The sequence below is a fragment of the Caretta caretta genome, chromosome 12, assembly GCF_965140235.1.
Source record: "Caretta caretta isolate rCarCar2 chromosome 12, rCarCar1.hap1, whole genome shotgun sequence".
NCBI classification, from domain to species: Eukaryota; Metazoa; Chordata; order Testudines; family Cheloniidae; genus Caretta; species Caretta caretta.
Genome location: NC_134217.1, coordinates 3,015,664 through 3,030,080, shown reverse-complemented (window position 1 = coordinate 3,030,080; position 14,417 = coordinate 3,015,664). Strand labels below are relative to the sequence as shown.

Below are 14,417 nucleotides of genomic sequence, written 5' to 3'. Positions count from 1 at the left end.
GGGCAGATTGGAAGAGGCCCTGGGGGTTTTTCGCCTTCCTCTGTAGCATGGGGCACGGGTCACTTGCTGGAGGATTCTCTGCACCTTGAAGTCTTTAAACCATGATTTGAGGACTTCAGTAGCTCAGACATAGGTGAGAGGTTTATCGCAGGAGTGGGTGGGTGAGATTCTGTGGCCTGCATTGTGCAGGAAGTCAGAGTAGATGATGGTCCCTTCTGACCTTAATATCTATGAATCTATAAGCCTCAGTTTCCCTACTCACATATAAAATATGGAATATGCTTAACTAGCAGAGGAATTGTGAGGATTCATTCATTAACATATGGAAAACACTTTGAGGTTTTTGGCTGGGAGCTCTGATGTCACTTTTGCCTGTTTAAAGAGTCCATGGCATACCTAGGAAAATTCCAAGATAGGATTACCAAAACTCCATCTATCTTACTGGATATGTACTCTCTTTTTCATTTCATTATTGTTCCTTGGCAAAGTGTTTCTAGATAAATATGAATTTCCTGTTGTAAATGCCTTAAACTTTTGCTCAGATCATATGCTGGTGTAATAATCCAGTATTTGTGACATCACAATTCACTACCATGGACATAGCTGTGATGGACTGGGCCATCAGTGTGTGAATCAAGCAACAGGAATTGAGCAATTACATAGGAAAAAGCATCTATTGTATAGACATATACTGCTTGTCAATAGGAGAGGGAAAAACCCAAACAATGTAGTGAGTAAGTTAACATCCTACCACAGGATATGCCATGATACATCAGCATTCAAAACCCTATTTGCCAATGGTTTAGAATTTGCTGGAGTGTGGAGCAGCTCTTTATGGGAGCCTCCTCGTGTTGTCCTTTAAAGCTGCAAAAAGTAGAATCCAAATCTGAATGAAGTTTGTTGCCTACACGGATATGTTTTAAAAAAAAATCTCGCTAAGAGACACAGCAGTACAGTTTAGCATTGTATCCATCCGACTTGCGTGCCTTGTTCTGGCCCTCTGCATAGGAATGAACTTCAGCCTACATTAGCTACATACTCTACGCACAGCCACCCAGCCGATAGCTATTAAATGTATTTCAGCCATTTGGAACAATAGGAATAGTCATAAAGGAATATTAACAGTGCAATCTCCTATTTTTGAAGAGTCTCTGATCAACCGCAACACTGACTTCCAGAAATCTCTTAATTTTGCTAATTGAAAGCATGATGATACTTTCAAACAACTGACTTGACAGCTGTGGACACTGAAGGACTCTCTCCACAAGACAGATACAACACAGGCAGCAGCAGAACAAGCTTCGCTCATATGGTTCCCTGCCACTGTGCCTCATCTCCGGTTAGAACTAGCAAGGTATTTAAGTATGTGAGTAGTCCAGCTGAAGTCACTGGAACTACTCACATGTTTAAAGTTAGTAGTGTGCTTAAGTACCTTGTTGAAGTGGGGTCTAAGAGAGGCTGTTTTTTGTTATGAATCAGTAGTTAACCAATCCACTCCTAAGCCTGTCTTCATAGAATCTCAGGGTTGGAAAGGACCTCAGGAGGTCATCTAGTCCAACCGCCTGCTCGAAGCAGGACCAATCCCCAATTTTTGCCCCAGATCCCTAAATGGATTGAACTCACAACCCTGGGTTTAGCAGGCCAATGCTCAAACCACTGAGCTATCCCTCCCCCCAAAACAGGGCTCATCCGGGATTTGAACCCAGGACCTCTCGCACCCGAAGCGAGAATCATACCCCTAGACCAACAAGCCATCCTTTCCAGTAAGAGAGATCAGTTGTATGCTAGAGAAGCACCCAATAGTCCCCAGATGTTCCCAATCAATGAGCAATATGAGTGAGCTAGATCTGAACACCAGAACCAGAGGTGAAAGTCCTGGATTGCATTAAGCCAAATTCCTGAGCCATCCAGTCCCACTATAATATTACCTATTTCTATATGTATGTTAATAGGAATAGCAAAAATCCCACTGTGAGCTGATGAAGAAAGGTTTATTTCAAAGCTGTGGTATAATCATAAGTGTGGATTTCCGGCTATGACATCACAGCCCTGAAATGATGTTTTAGTGAAAAAAAAAAGCTAAAGCAATCTTTAGAGAGTTGAAAAAATGCCACAGTGCTGCAGTATGGAAATGGATTAATAGCTTAGTAGGCCAGAAGAGGCAAGTGATCTAATCAGAACACAGGCCAGAGTAGGGAACCTGCAACGGAGGGAATTATTCTTCTCGGCTTCCCTGGTTGAGTAATTATACAAATGACAGAGTTATTATTTGATGGCAGTAGCACCCAAGATATGCTAAGTGCTAGACAAACACATCTGAAGAACTCACATATCATCATCTTAATCCAGCTCCTATGGCTACTCCCATAGGTCATAATGATCTTGAAACCAAACTGTAAATGTAAGTAGTACACGTTTTTCAGCCTAGGCAAGGACTATGAAATTAGTTACCATCTGATGCCTTTTGAATGACCTATGTGTTACATATTTGGTGGTCTGTTGGTACATTTCCTACCAGACAGATGTTGTCAGGGTTCCTTCCCCACTCTGAACTCTAGGGTACAGATGTGGGGACCCGCATGAAAGACCCCCTAAGCTTATTTTTACTAGCTTGGGTTAAAAACTTTTCTAAAGTACAAATTTCACCTTGTTCTTGAACAGTATGCTGCCACCATCAAGTGATTTTACAAACAATCAGGGAAAGGACCACTTGGAGTTCCTATTTCCCCAAAATATCCCCCCCAAGCCCTTACACCCCCTTTCCTGGGGAGGCTTGAGAATAAACAAGATGAGCACAAACCAGCTTCGGATTTTTAAGACCCAAAAAACCCATTCAGATTCTTAAAAAACAGAACTTTATTAGAAGAACAAAAAAAGATAAGAGAAAAACTCTGTAAGATCAGAATGGAAGATAATCTTACAGGCAGATTCAAAACAGAGAATCCCTCTAGGCAAAACCTTAAGTTACAAAAAAACACAAAAACAGGAATACACATTCCCTCCAGCACAGCCAAAACAAAGAAAACCTAATGCATTTTCTAGCTAGATTACTTACTAACTTTACAGGAGTTGGAGGGCTTGCATCCTTGATCTGTTCCCAGCAAAGGTATCACACAGACAGACAAAAGCCTTTCCCTCCCCCTCCAGATTTGAAAGTATCTTGTCCCCTCATTGGTCATTTTGGGTCAGGTGCCAGCCGGGTTATCTGAGCTTCTTAACCCTTTACAGGTAAAAGGACTTTGCCTCTGGTCAGGAGGGATTTTATAGCACTGTATACAGAAAGATGGTTACCCTTCCCTCTATATTTATGACAGATGTCTAAAACACAAGACCCCTCCCCCCCTTCATATACGGTCCATTCTCATCAGCATTATCACTGGTAGTCTCTGCAGGAGCGCCAGGAATTGAATGAACCATGAAGACTGAGCTGTGCTCTGACCTCTAGAAGTAGTTCCTCCACGTCAAGGTGGAGGCATGTTAGCAAAACAGCCTGGAGTAGCCTGTGCCAATGCTGCCTTTGATGTTCTAGTTTTCAGGATAGAAAGATGGCCTCTATTTCTCACAGTCACTACATCCACACAAATATTTTACAAATACAAGAGATCAAGGCTGAAATCCTGGCTCCATTAAAGTCAGTGGCAAAACTCCCCTATGTGTGTTGCCCCTAAGCCCACTTCCATCCACACAGAAGAATCTCTAAGCTGGCTTGAGGGTGCTTTAAGCCTGAGCTAGCAGGCCTGGTGTGGGTATTGGCTTGTTGATCAATGCTCATTCCCCAGATTGGATACAAAGGGTTAATTTTTTGTTTCTATTACTTTAGGACGCAGGTATCCTAACCAGGGTCATGACCTCATTGTGCTGGGTGCAGTAAAATATAAAACATTATAGCCCTGTCTAAATATTCAGCTGGAAACAGTCTAAAGCCAGCTAGAGTCATAGGCTAGATGAGCTTTCGGGGGCCTGAACAATTTCTGCTGAACCAAGTTTAAAGATGGTTAGAGGTTTTCGTTGGAAGTTCCCCAGTGGCCATAGACCATGTCTTACTGCCCACTCCTGCTCTCGTTGACTCAGTGGCAAAGCTCATTCCCTTCAGCAGGAGTGGGAACAGATTTTTATTGATGAGACAGAAAATGAGTGAGGGACCCAGCTTTGCAGCCCCCTGTTCTGTCAGCTCCCCCAGACCAGAGCAGGATTGTCTGGAGCACAGCCCCTGGAGCCCCAAGCTGTGCTCCAGAGTCACCCTTTCCATGCAACTGCCGGGTGATAATAAACTAACCTACATTGGTGAGCGAACTTGTTGTTAGAGTTACCCTGTGGTGACAGAAACCCAAGCCAGAACCAAATGCTCTTTCTTTGGAAAGGTTTTTCCACTGCTGAACAGCCTCCCAAAGCAAGCAGTGGAAGCCCCTTACTTGAGCCATTTGAAAGTAGGCTGTAGTATGCACGGCAGAGGTGAACTCAAGTACCCAGCGGTTTCTCTCCATCTATTGAAAACGATCCAAATGCTAGCAAATACTCCAAGCCTGTGCTCCTGTTTAAGATGGGTGGATGCAAATTAGTTGCGCCCCCTCAGGCTGCTGGCAAGTTTGCCAATGCAACCATCTGTGTTGCAAAGTAGGGGCATCCCTGGAGCAAAGCAGTCCTAATAGTTGCATGCTTGTTTCCCAGGCTTCATGCATTTGTGTATAGGCCCTGGAGATAACTCGCTGATCATCCCTCTTTCTCAGTATGAGGCAGGAGCCCTGCCCTCTTGTGCACTCCTGCTCGTGCTTCCTCCTGGTATCCCATGTTCCACTTACCTCAGGGCTTTGGTCTCCTTCCCCCGGTGAACCTAGTTTAAAGCCCTCCTCACCAGGTTAGCCAGCCTGCTTGTGAAGATGCTCTTCCCTCTCTTCGTTAGGTGGAGCCCGTCTCTGCCTAGCACTCCTCCTTCTTGGAACACCATCCCATGGTCAAAGAATCCAAAGCCTTCTCTCCAACACCACCTGCGTAGCCATTCGTTGACTTCCACAATTCGACGGTCTCTACCCAGGCCTTTTCCTTCCACAGGGAGGATGGACGAGAACACCACTTGCGCCTCAAACTCCTTTATCCTCCTTCCCAGAGCCACGTAGTCTGCAGTGATCTGCTCAAGGTCATTCTTGGCAGTATCATTGGTGCCCATGTGGAGAAGCAGGAAGGGGTAGCGATCCGAGGGCTTGATGAGTCTCGGCAGTCTCTCTGTCACATCGTGAATCCTAGCTCCTGGCAAGCAGCAGACTTCTCGGTTTTCCCGGTTGGGGCGGCAGATAGATGACTCAGTCCCCCTGAGGAGAGAGTCCCCAACCACCACCACCCGCCTCCTTCTCTTGGGAGCAGTGGTCGTGGAACCCCCAACCCTAGGACAGTGCATCTCATGCCTTCCAATCAGCGGAGTCTCCCTCTGTTCCCTTCCCTCAGATGTATCATCTTGTCCACTCTCCGCATTAGTAGCTGTGAAGAGAACATGAAACAGTTACTTACCTGTATCTGCGTTGCTGATACATGGACGCTCCCCTTTCTTCTTCTGGAGGTCACATGCTGCCAAATTTCTTCACCGTCCTCCTGTCCCCGCAGTGCAGCCTGCTCTGAATCTTCAGAATATTGTGCCCGTAGAAGCATATCCTGACGTCTGTCCAGGAAATTTTCAGTTTCTCTTATGCAATGCAGGGTCGATACCTGTTGCTCCAGACCTTGAACCTTCTCTTTCAATGTGGAGACCAGCTTGCACTTTGTACAGACAAAGTCACTTCCATCCTGTGGAAGAAAGACAAACATGGCACATCCAGTGCAGGTCACAACAGCTGAACACTCCCCATCCATATTACCTTCCTTCTACGAGCTTCCTCAGGAGTTGTAGTAACTACTCAGAGAAGTCGGCAAGATGTAAGCCACAGTGGGCTCTCCCCAGGCGAACTCCCAGAAAAACTCCCTCTGTTAGCCTCTCTGCTGTTTGCTGCTCAGCTGGTTCGCAGCTGACTGGCTTTTTATAACAGTCAGGCCCACTCAAGGCTCACCTGGAACAAAGCACTCCCAATTCACACTTTTCACACCACCAATCAAGCACACGGTCAAACTGTCAAACTGTCCCCACAACAGACAAGATGGGAGCTCTTTATTGGATTGCTTATTTCCATACGTGATTTGCTCTTTGAGATTAGATGTGGTGCTTGGGACTTCTTTTATAATACTTTAGCACTTCTGACAGACAGACCTTGACTCTGTTTACAAAATTGGATCATGCTGAATATGAGTCAATAGTGTGCCCTTGTTGCCAAGAAGGTGAACAGCATATTCGGCTGTATTAGTAGGAGCATTGCCAGCAGATCAAGGGAAGTGATTATTCCCCTCTATTCGACACTGGTGAGGCCACATCTGGAGTATTGTGTCCAGTTTAGGGGCCCCCCACTACAGAAGGGATGTGGACAAATTGGAGAGAGTCCAGTGGAGGACAATGAAAACGATTAGGGGGCTGGGGCACATGATTTATGAGGAGAGGCTGAGGGAACTGGGATTATTTAGTCTGCAGAAGAGAACAGTGAGGGGGGGATTTGATAGCAGCCTTCAACTACCTGAAGGGGGGTACCAAAGAGGATGGAGCTCGGCTGTTCTCAGTGGTAGCAGATGACAGAACAAGGAGCAATGGTTTCAAGTTGCAGTGGAGGAGGTTTAGGTTGGATATTAGGAAACACTATTTCACTAGGAGAGTGGTGAAGCACGGGAATGGGTTACCTAGGGAGGTGGTGGAATCTCAATTCTTAGACGTTTTTAAGGTCAGGCTTGACAAAGTCCTGGCTGGGATGATTTAGTTGGGGTTGGTCCTGCTTTGAGCAGGGGGTTGGACTAGATGACCTCCTGAGGTCCCTTCCAACCCTGATATTCTATGATTCTGTGATCATCATCCCCATTAGATTAGATTTCAAAATGACCTTAACAAATTACAGAATTAGTCTGAAACCAGCAAGATGAAATTCAGTAGAGACAAGTGCAAAGTACTTCAGTTGTAGAAGAAAAAAAATCTAATGCACAACTACAAAATGAGGAATAATTGGCTAGCCTGATGTACTGCTGGAAAGGATGTGGGGGGTTATAGTGGATCAAATAGAATACAAGTTGTCAAGGTTCCTTCCCCACTCTGAACTCTGGGGTACAGATGTGGGGACCTGCATGAAAGACCCCCTAAGCTTATTTCTATCAGCTTAGGTTAAAAACTTCCGCAAGGCACAAAATTTTTGCCCTTGGACTAGGGTATGCTGCTACCACCAAACGCTATAACAAAGAACCAGGGAAAAGGACGACTTGGAGTTCCTCTTCCCCCAGCTATCCCCCCAAGCCTTTACACCCCCTTTCCTGGGGAGGCTTGAGAATAAACAAGTTGAGCACAGACCAGCTTGGGTTTCTAAGGATTCAATCAGATTCTTAAAAAAACCCAGAACTTTATTCGAAGAACAAAATAAAGATAAAAGAAACACTCTGTAAGATTAGAATGGAAGATAATCTCACAGGCAGTCAGATTCAAAACATAGAGAATCCCTCTAGGCAAAACCTTAAGTTACAAAAAGACACAAAACCAGGAATACACATGCCCTCCAGCACAGTGAATTTACAAGCCAAAACAAAGAAAACCTAATGCATTTTCTAGCTAGATTATTTACTAACTTTACAGGAGTTGGAGGGCTTGCATCCTTGATCTGTTCCCGGAAAAGGTATCACACAGACAGACAAAAGCCTTTCTCCCCACCTCCAGATCTGAAGGTATCTTGTCCACTCATTGGTCATTTTGGGTCAGGTGCCAGCGAGGTTACCTTAGCTTCTTAACCCTTTACAGGTGAAAGGATTTTGCCTCTGGCCAGAAGGGATTTTATAGCACTGTATACAGAAAGGTGGTTACCCTTCCCTTTATATTTATGACACACACACCCCAAAATCACACATAAGATGAAACACTGGCTGTGATTTCTTCCTGGAGCTCTAGGAGAAAACAGAGTTAATAAGACACATGCACCTCTAAATATACTACTAACTGTATAAAGACTAACAATATTTTCCACATCTCAAGGACAATTTTAACCAGTTGATTCTGGGAAACTTTCTCGGGAGAGTGCATCAGCCACTTTGTTAGAAGCTTCTGAAATGTGTTGTATGTCGAAATCAAAATCTTGGACCGCTAAACTCCACCAAAGAAGTTTTTTATTATTTCCCATGGTGGTATGAAGCCACTGTAGCACAGCATGGTCGGTTTGCAGGTGGAAACGCCATCCCCAAACGTATGGGCGTAGCTTTTCCAGAGCGTAGACAATGGCGTAACATTCCTTTTCACTGATTGACCAGTGGCTTTCCCTCTCAGACAGCTTCTTGCTGAGAAACACGACAGGATGGAACTCTTGATTTGGTCCTTCCTGCATTAAGACTGCTCCCACACCATGCTCAGACGCATCTGTGGTTACTAGGAACGGTTTGTCAAAGTCTGGGGCCCTTAGCACAGGGTCAGACATGAGTGTCGCTTTAAGCTGATTAAAGGCCTTCTGACACTCTTCAGTCCACTGAACTGCATTTGGCTGTTTCTTTTTGGTTAGGTCTGTCAGGCCTTGTCTACATTACGAAATTAGGTTGAATTTATAGAAGTCGGTTTTGTAGAAAGCGTTTTTACACAGTCGATTGTGTGTGTCCCCACACAAATGCTCTAAGTGCATGTAGTCAGCGGAGTGCATCCACAGTACAGAGGCAACCGTTGACTTCCGGAGCGTTGCACTGTGGGTGGCTATCCCACAGTTCCCGCAGTCTCCACCGCCCATTTGAATTCTGGGTAGAAATCCCAGTGCCTGATGGGGCTAAAACATTGTCGCGGGTGGTTCTGGGTACATATCGTCAGGCCCCCCTTCCCTCCCTCCCTCCCTCCCTCCCTCCGTGAAAGCAATGGCAGACAATCATTTTGCGCCTTTTTTCTTGGGTTATCCATGCAGACACCATACCATGGCAAGCATGGAGCCCGCTCAGCTAACCGTCACCACATGTCTCCTGGGTGCTTGCAGACATGGAACTGCACTGCTACACAGCAGCAGCCTTTTGGCAGCAGACAGTGCAGTATAACTGGTAGCCATCGTCAACATATTCCAGGGTGCTCTTTTAACCGACCTCGATGAGGTCAGGGGCACCTAGGCAAACATGGGAGTGACTCAGCCAGGTCATTACCCTTTTAAATTTTGTCTCATGGTGATTCAGTCCTACCAGCAGTCCTACTGCACCGTCTTTTAATGAGCAGCCAGGAGATGACGATGGCCAGCAGTCATACTGCACCGTCTTCTGCCGAGCACCCAGGAGATGACGTTGGCCAGCAGTCGTACTGCATAGTCTCCTGCCAGCAAGATGTATAAAGATAGATGAAGTGGATCAAAACAAGAAATAGACCAGATTTGTTTTGTACTCATTTTCTCCTCCCTTCCTCCCTGAAATCAACGGCCTGCTAAACCCAGTTTTGAGTTCTATCCTTGAGGTTTTGAGTTCTATTCTTGAGGGGGCCATTCTGTTTCTCGCAAAGCCACCCCCTTTGTTGATTTTAATTCCCTGTAAGCCATGTTGTCGGTCGCCCCTCCCTCTGTCAGAGCAACGGCAATCGTTTCGCGCCCTTTTCCCTGAATTGCCTGAGCAGGAGCAGACACCATAGCACAGCAAGCATGGAGCCCGTTCAGCTCACCGCAGCAGTTATGACCATTGTAAACACCTTACGCATTATCATGCAGTTTATGCAGAACCAGCACCTGAGAAACCAGGCGAGGAGGCAACGGAAGTGCGGTGATGAGGACATGAATACACTTTTCTCTAAAACCGTGTTCCCCTGCAATTTGGAGATCATGGTGTTCATGGGGCAGGCTCATGCCATGGAATGCTGATTCTGGGCCTGGGAAACAAGCACAGAGTGGTGGGACCGCATAGTGTTGCAGGTCTGGGATGATTCCCAGTGGCTCCGAAACTTTCGCATGCGTAAGGGCACTTTCATGGAACTTTGTGACTTGCTTTCCCCTGCCCTGAAGCACAGGAATACCTCACAGTTCACAAGCAAGTGGCAATAGCCCTGTGGAAGCTTGCAATGCCAGACAGCTACCGGTCAGGCGGTAATCAATTTGGAGTGGGCAAATCTACTGTGGGGGTTGCTGTGATGCAAGTAGCCAATGCAATCATTGAGCTGCTTCTATCAAAGGTAGTGACTCTGGGAAATGTGCAGGTCATACTAGATGGCTTTGCTGTAATGGGATTCCCTAACTGTGGTGGGGCTATAGACGGAACGCATATCCCTATCTTGGGACCAGACCACCAGGGCAGCCAGTACGTAAATCGCAAGGGGTACTTTTCAATGGTGCTGCAAGCAGTGGTGGATCACAAGGGACATTTCACCAACATCAACGTGGGATGGCCGCGAAAGATTCATGACACTCGTGTCTTCAGGAACTCTGGTCTGTTTAAACAGCTGCAAGAAGGGATTTACTTCCCAGACTAGAAAATAACTATTGGGGATGTTGAAATGCCTATATATAGTTATCCTGGGAACCCAGCCTACCCCTTAATGCCATGGCTCATGAAGCCCTACAGAGGCACCCTGGACAGTAGTCAGGAGCTGTTCAACTATAGGCTGAGCAAGTGCAGAATGGTGGTAGAATGTGCATTTGGACATTTAAAGGGTCGCTGGCGCAGTTTACTGACTCGCTCAGACCTCAGCGAAAGCAATATTCCCATTGTTATTGCTGCTTGCTGTGTGCTCCACAATCTCTGTGAGAGTAAGGGGGAGATGTTTATGGCGGGGTGGGAGGTTGATGCAAATCACCTGGCCACTGAATACGCGCAGCCAGACACCAGGGCGGTTAGAAGAGCACAGCAGGAAGTGCTGCGCATCAGAGAAACTTTGAAAACCAGTTTCTCCCAAGAGGAGAAGGCGGGTGGTGGTGGTCGGGGACTCTCTCCTCCGGGGGACTGAGTCATCTATCTGCCGCCCTGACCGGGAAAACCGAGAAGTCTGCTGCTTGCCGGGGGCTAAGATTCGCGATGTGACGGAGAGACTGCCGAGACTCATCAAGCCCTCGGATCGCTACCCCTTCCTGCTTCTCCACGTGGGCACCAATGATACTGCCAAGAATGACCTTGAGCGGATCACTGCGGACTATGTGGCTCTAGGAAGAAGGATAAAGGAGTTGGAGGCGCAAGTGGTGTTCTCGTCCATCCTCCCCGTGGAAGGAAAAGGCCTAGGTAGGGACCGTCGAATCGTGGAAGTCAACGAATGGCTACGCAGGTGGTGTTGGAGAGAAGGCTTTGGATTCTTTGACCATGGGATGGTGTTCCATGAAGGAGGAGTGCTGGGCAGAGACGGGCTCCATCTTACGAAGAGAGGGAAGAGCATCTTTGCCAGCAGGCTGGCTAACCTAGTGAGGAGGGCTTTAAACTAGGTTCACCGGGGGAAGGAGACCAAAGCCCTGAGGTAAGTGGGAAAGCGGGATACCGGGAGGAAGCACAGGCAGGAATGTCTGTGAGGGGAGGGCTCCTGCCTCATACTGGGAATGAGGGGCGATCAACAGGTTATCTCAAGTGCTTATATACAAATGCACAAAGCCTTGGAAACAAGCAGGGAGAACTGAAGGTCCTGGTGATGTCAAGGAACTATGACATGATCGGAATAACAGAGACTTGGTGGGATAACTCACATGACTGGAGTACTTTCATGGATGGTTATAAACTGTTCAGGAAGGACAGGCAGGGCAGAAAAGGTGGGGGAGTAGCACTGTATGTAAGGGAGCAGTATGACTGCTCAGAGCTCCGGTACGAAACTGCAGAAAAACCTGAGTGTCTCTGGATTAAGTTTAGAAGTGTGTGCAACAAGAGTGATGTAGTGGTGGGAGTCTGCTATAGACCACCGGACCAGGGGGATGAGGTAGATGAGGCTTTCTTCCGGCAGCTCACGGAAGCTACTAGATCGCATGCCCTGATTCTCATGGGTGACTTTAATTTTCCTGATATCTGCTGGGACAGCAATACAGCGGTGCATAGACAATCCAGGAAGTTTTTGGAAAGCGTAGGGGACAATTTCCTGGCGCAAGTGCTAGAGGAGCCAACTAGGGGGGGCGCTTTTCTTGACCTGCTGCTCACAAACCGGGTAGAATTAGTGGGGGAAGCAAAAGTGGATGGGAATCTGGGAGGCAGTGACCATGAGTTGGTTGAGTTCAGGATCCTGACGCAGGGAAGAAAGGTAAGTAGCAGGATACGGACCCTGGACTTCAGGAAAGCAGACTTCGACTCCCTCAGGGAACGGATGGCCAGGATCCCCTGGGGGACTAACTTGAAGGGGAAAAGAGTCCAGGAGAGCTGGCTGTATTTCAAGGAATCCCTGTTGAGGTTACAGGGACAAACCATCCCGATGAGTCGAAAGAATAGTAAATATGGCAGGCGACCAGCTTGGCTTAATGGTGAAATCCTAGCGGATCTTAAACATAAAAAAGAGGCTTACAAGAAGTGTAAGGTTGGACATATGACCAGGGAAGAGTATAAAAATATTGCTCGGGCATGTAGGAATGATATCAGGAGGGCCAAATTGCACCTAGAGCTGCAGCTAGCCAGAGATGTCAAGAGTAACAAGAAGGGTTTCTTCAGGTATGTTGGCAACAAGAAGAAAGCCAAGGAAAGTGTGGGCCCCTTACTGAATGAGGGAGGCAACCTAGTGACAGAGGATGTGGAAAAAGCTAATGTACTCAATGCTTTTTTTGCCTCTGTTTTCACTAACAAGGTCAGCTCCCAGACTGCTGTGCTGGGCATCGCAAAATGGGGAAGAGATGACCAGCCCTCTGTGGAGATAGAGGTGGTTAGGGACTATTTAGAAAAGCTGGACGTGCACAAGTCCATGGGGCCGGACGAGTTGCATCCGAGAGTGCTGAAGGAATTGGCGGCTGTGATTGCAGAGCCATTGGCCATTATCTTTGAAAACTCGTGGCGAACGGGGGAAGTCCCGGATGACTGGAAAAAGGCTAATGTAGTGCCAATCTTTAAAAAAGGGAAGAAGGAGGATCCTGGGAACTACAGGCCAGTCAGCCTCACCTCAGTCCCTGGAAAAATCATGGAGCAGGTCCTCAAAGAATCAATCCTGAAGCACTTGCATGAGAGGAAAGTGATCAGGAACAGCCAGCATGGATTCACCAAGGGAAGGTCATGCCTGACTAATCTAATCGCCTTTTATGATGAGATTACTGGTTCTGTGGATGAAGGGAAAGCAGTGGATGTATTGTTTCTTGACTTTAGCAAAGCTTTTGACACGGTCTCCCACAGTATTCTTGTCAGCAAGTTAAGGAAGTATGGGCTGGAAGAATGCACTATAAGGTGGGTAGAAAGCTGGCTAGATTGTCGGGCTCAACGGGTAGTTATCAATGGCTCCATGTCTAGTTGGCAGCTGGTATCAAGTGGAGTGCCCCAAGGGTCAGTCCTGGGGCCGGTTTTGTTCAATATCTTCATAAATGATCTGGAGGATGGTGTGGATTGCACTCTCAGCAAATTTGCGGATGATACTAAACTGGGAGGAGTGGTAGATACGCTGGAGGGGAGGGATAGGATACAGAAGGACCTAGACAAATTGGAGGATTGGGCCAAAAGAAATCTGATGAGGTTCAATAAGGATAAGTGCAGGGTCCTGCACTTAGGACGGAAGAACCCAATGCACAGCTACAGACTAGGGACCGAATGGCTAGGCAGCAGTTCTGCAGAAAAGGACCTAGGGGTGACAGTGGACGAGAAGCTGGATATGAGTCAGCAGTGTGCCCTTGTTGCCAAGAAGGCCAATGGCATTTTGGGATGTATAAGTAGGGGCATAGCAAGCAGATCGAGGGACGTGATCGTTCCCCTCTATTCGACATTGGTGAGGCCTCATCTGGAGTACTGTGTCCAGTTTTGGGCCCCACACTTCAAGAAGGATGTGGATAAATTGGAGAGAGTCCAGCGAAGGGCAACAAAAATGATTAGGGGTCTGGAACACATGAGTTATGAGGAGAGGCTGAGGGAGCTGGGATTGTTTAGCCTGCAGAAGAGAAGAATGAGGGGGGATTTGATAGCTGCTTTCAACTACCTGAAAGGGGGTTCCAAAGAGGATGGCTCTAGACTGTTCTCAATGGTAGCAGATGACAGAACGAGGAGTAATGGTCTCAAGCTGCAGTGGGGGAGGTTTAGATTGGATATTAGGAAAAACTCTTTCACTAAGAGGGTGGTGAAACACTGGAATCCGTTACCTAGGGAGGTGGTAGAATCTCCTTCCTTAGAGGTTTTTAAGGTCAGGCTTGACAAAGCCCTGGCTGGGATGATTTAACTGGGAATTGGTCCTGCTTCGAGCAGGGGGTTGGACTAGATGACCTTCTGGGCTCCCTTCCAACCCTTAT

General features: G+C 47.0%; 1 non-coding gene across 1 annotated transcript; it reads right to left on the bottom strand.

Annotated features, from left to right (window-relative positions):
* Positions 1 to 1,681: 1,681 nt before the first annotated feature.
* TRNAP-CGG (transfer RNA proline (anticodon CGG)) lies at positions 1,682 to 1,753 on the bottom strand. Its single transcript has one exon. It is a non-coding gene; the product is annotated as a tRNA-Pro (tRNA).
* Between the last annotated feature and the right edge of the window lie 12,664 nt (positions 1,754 to 14,417).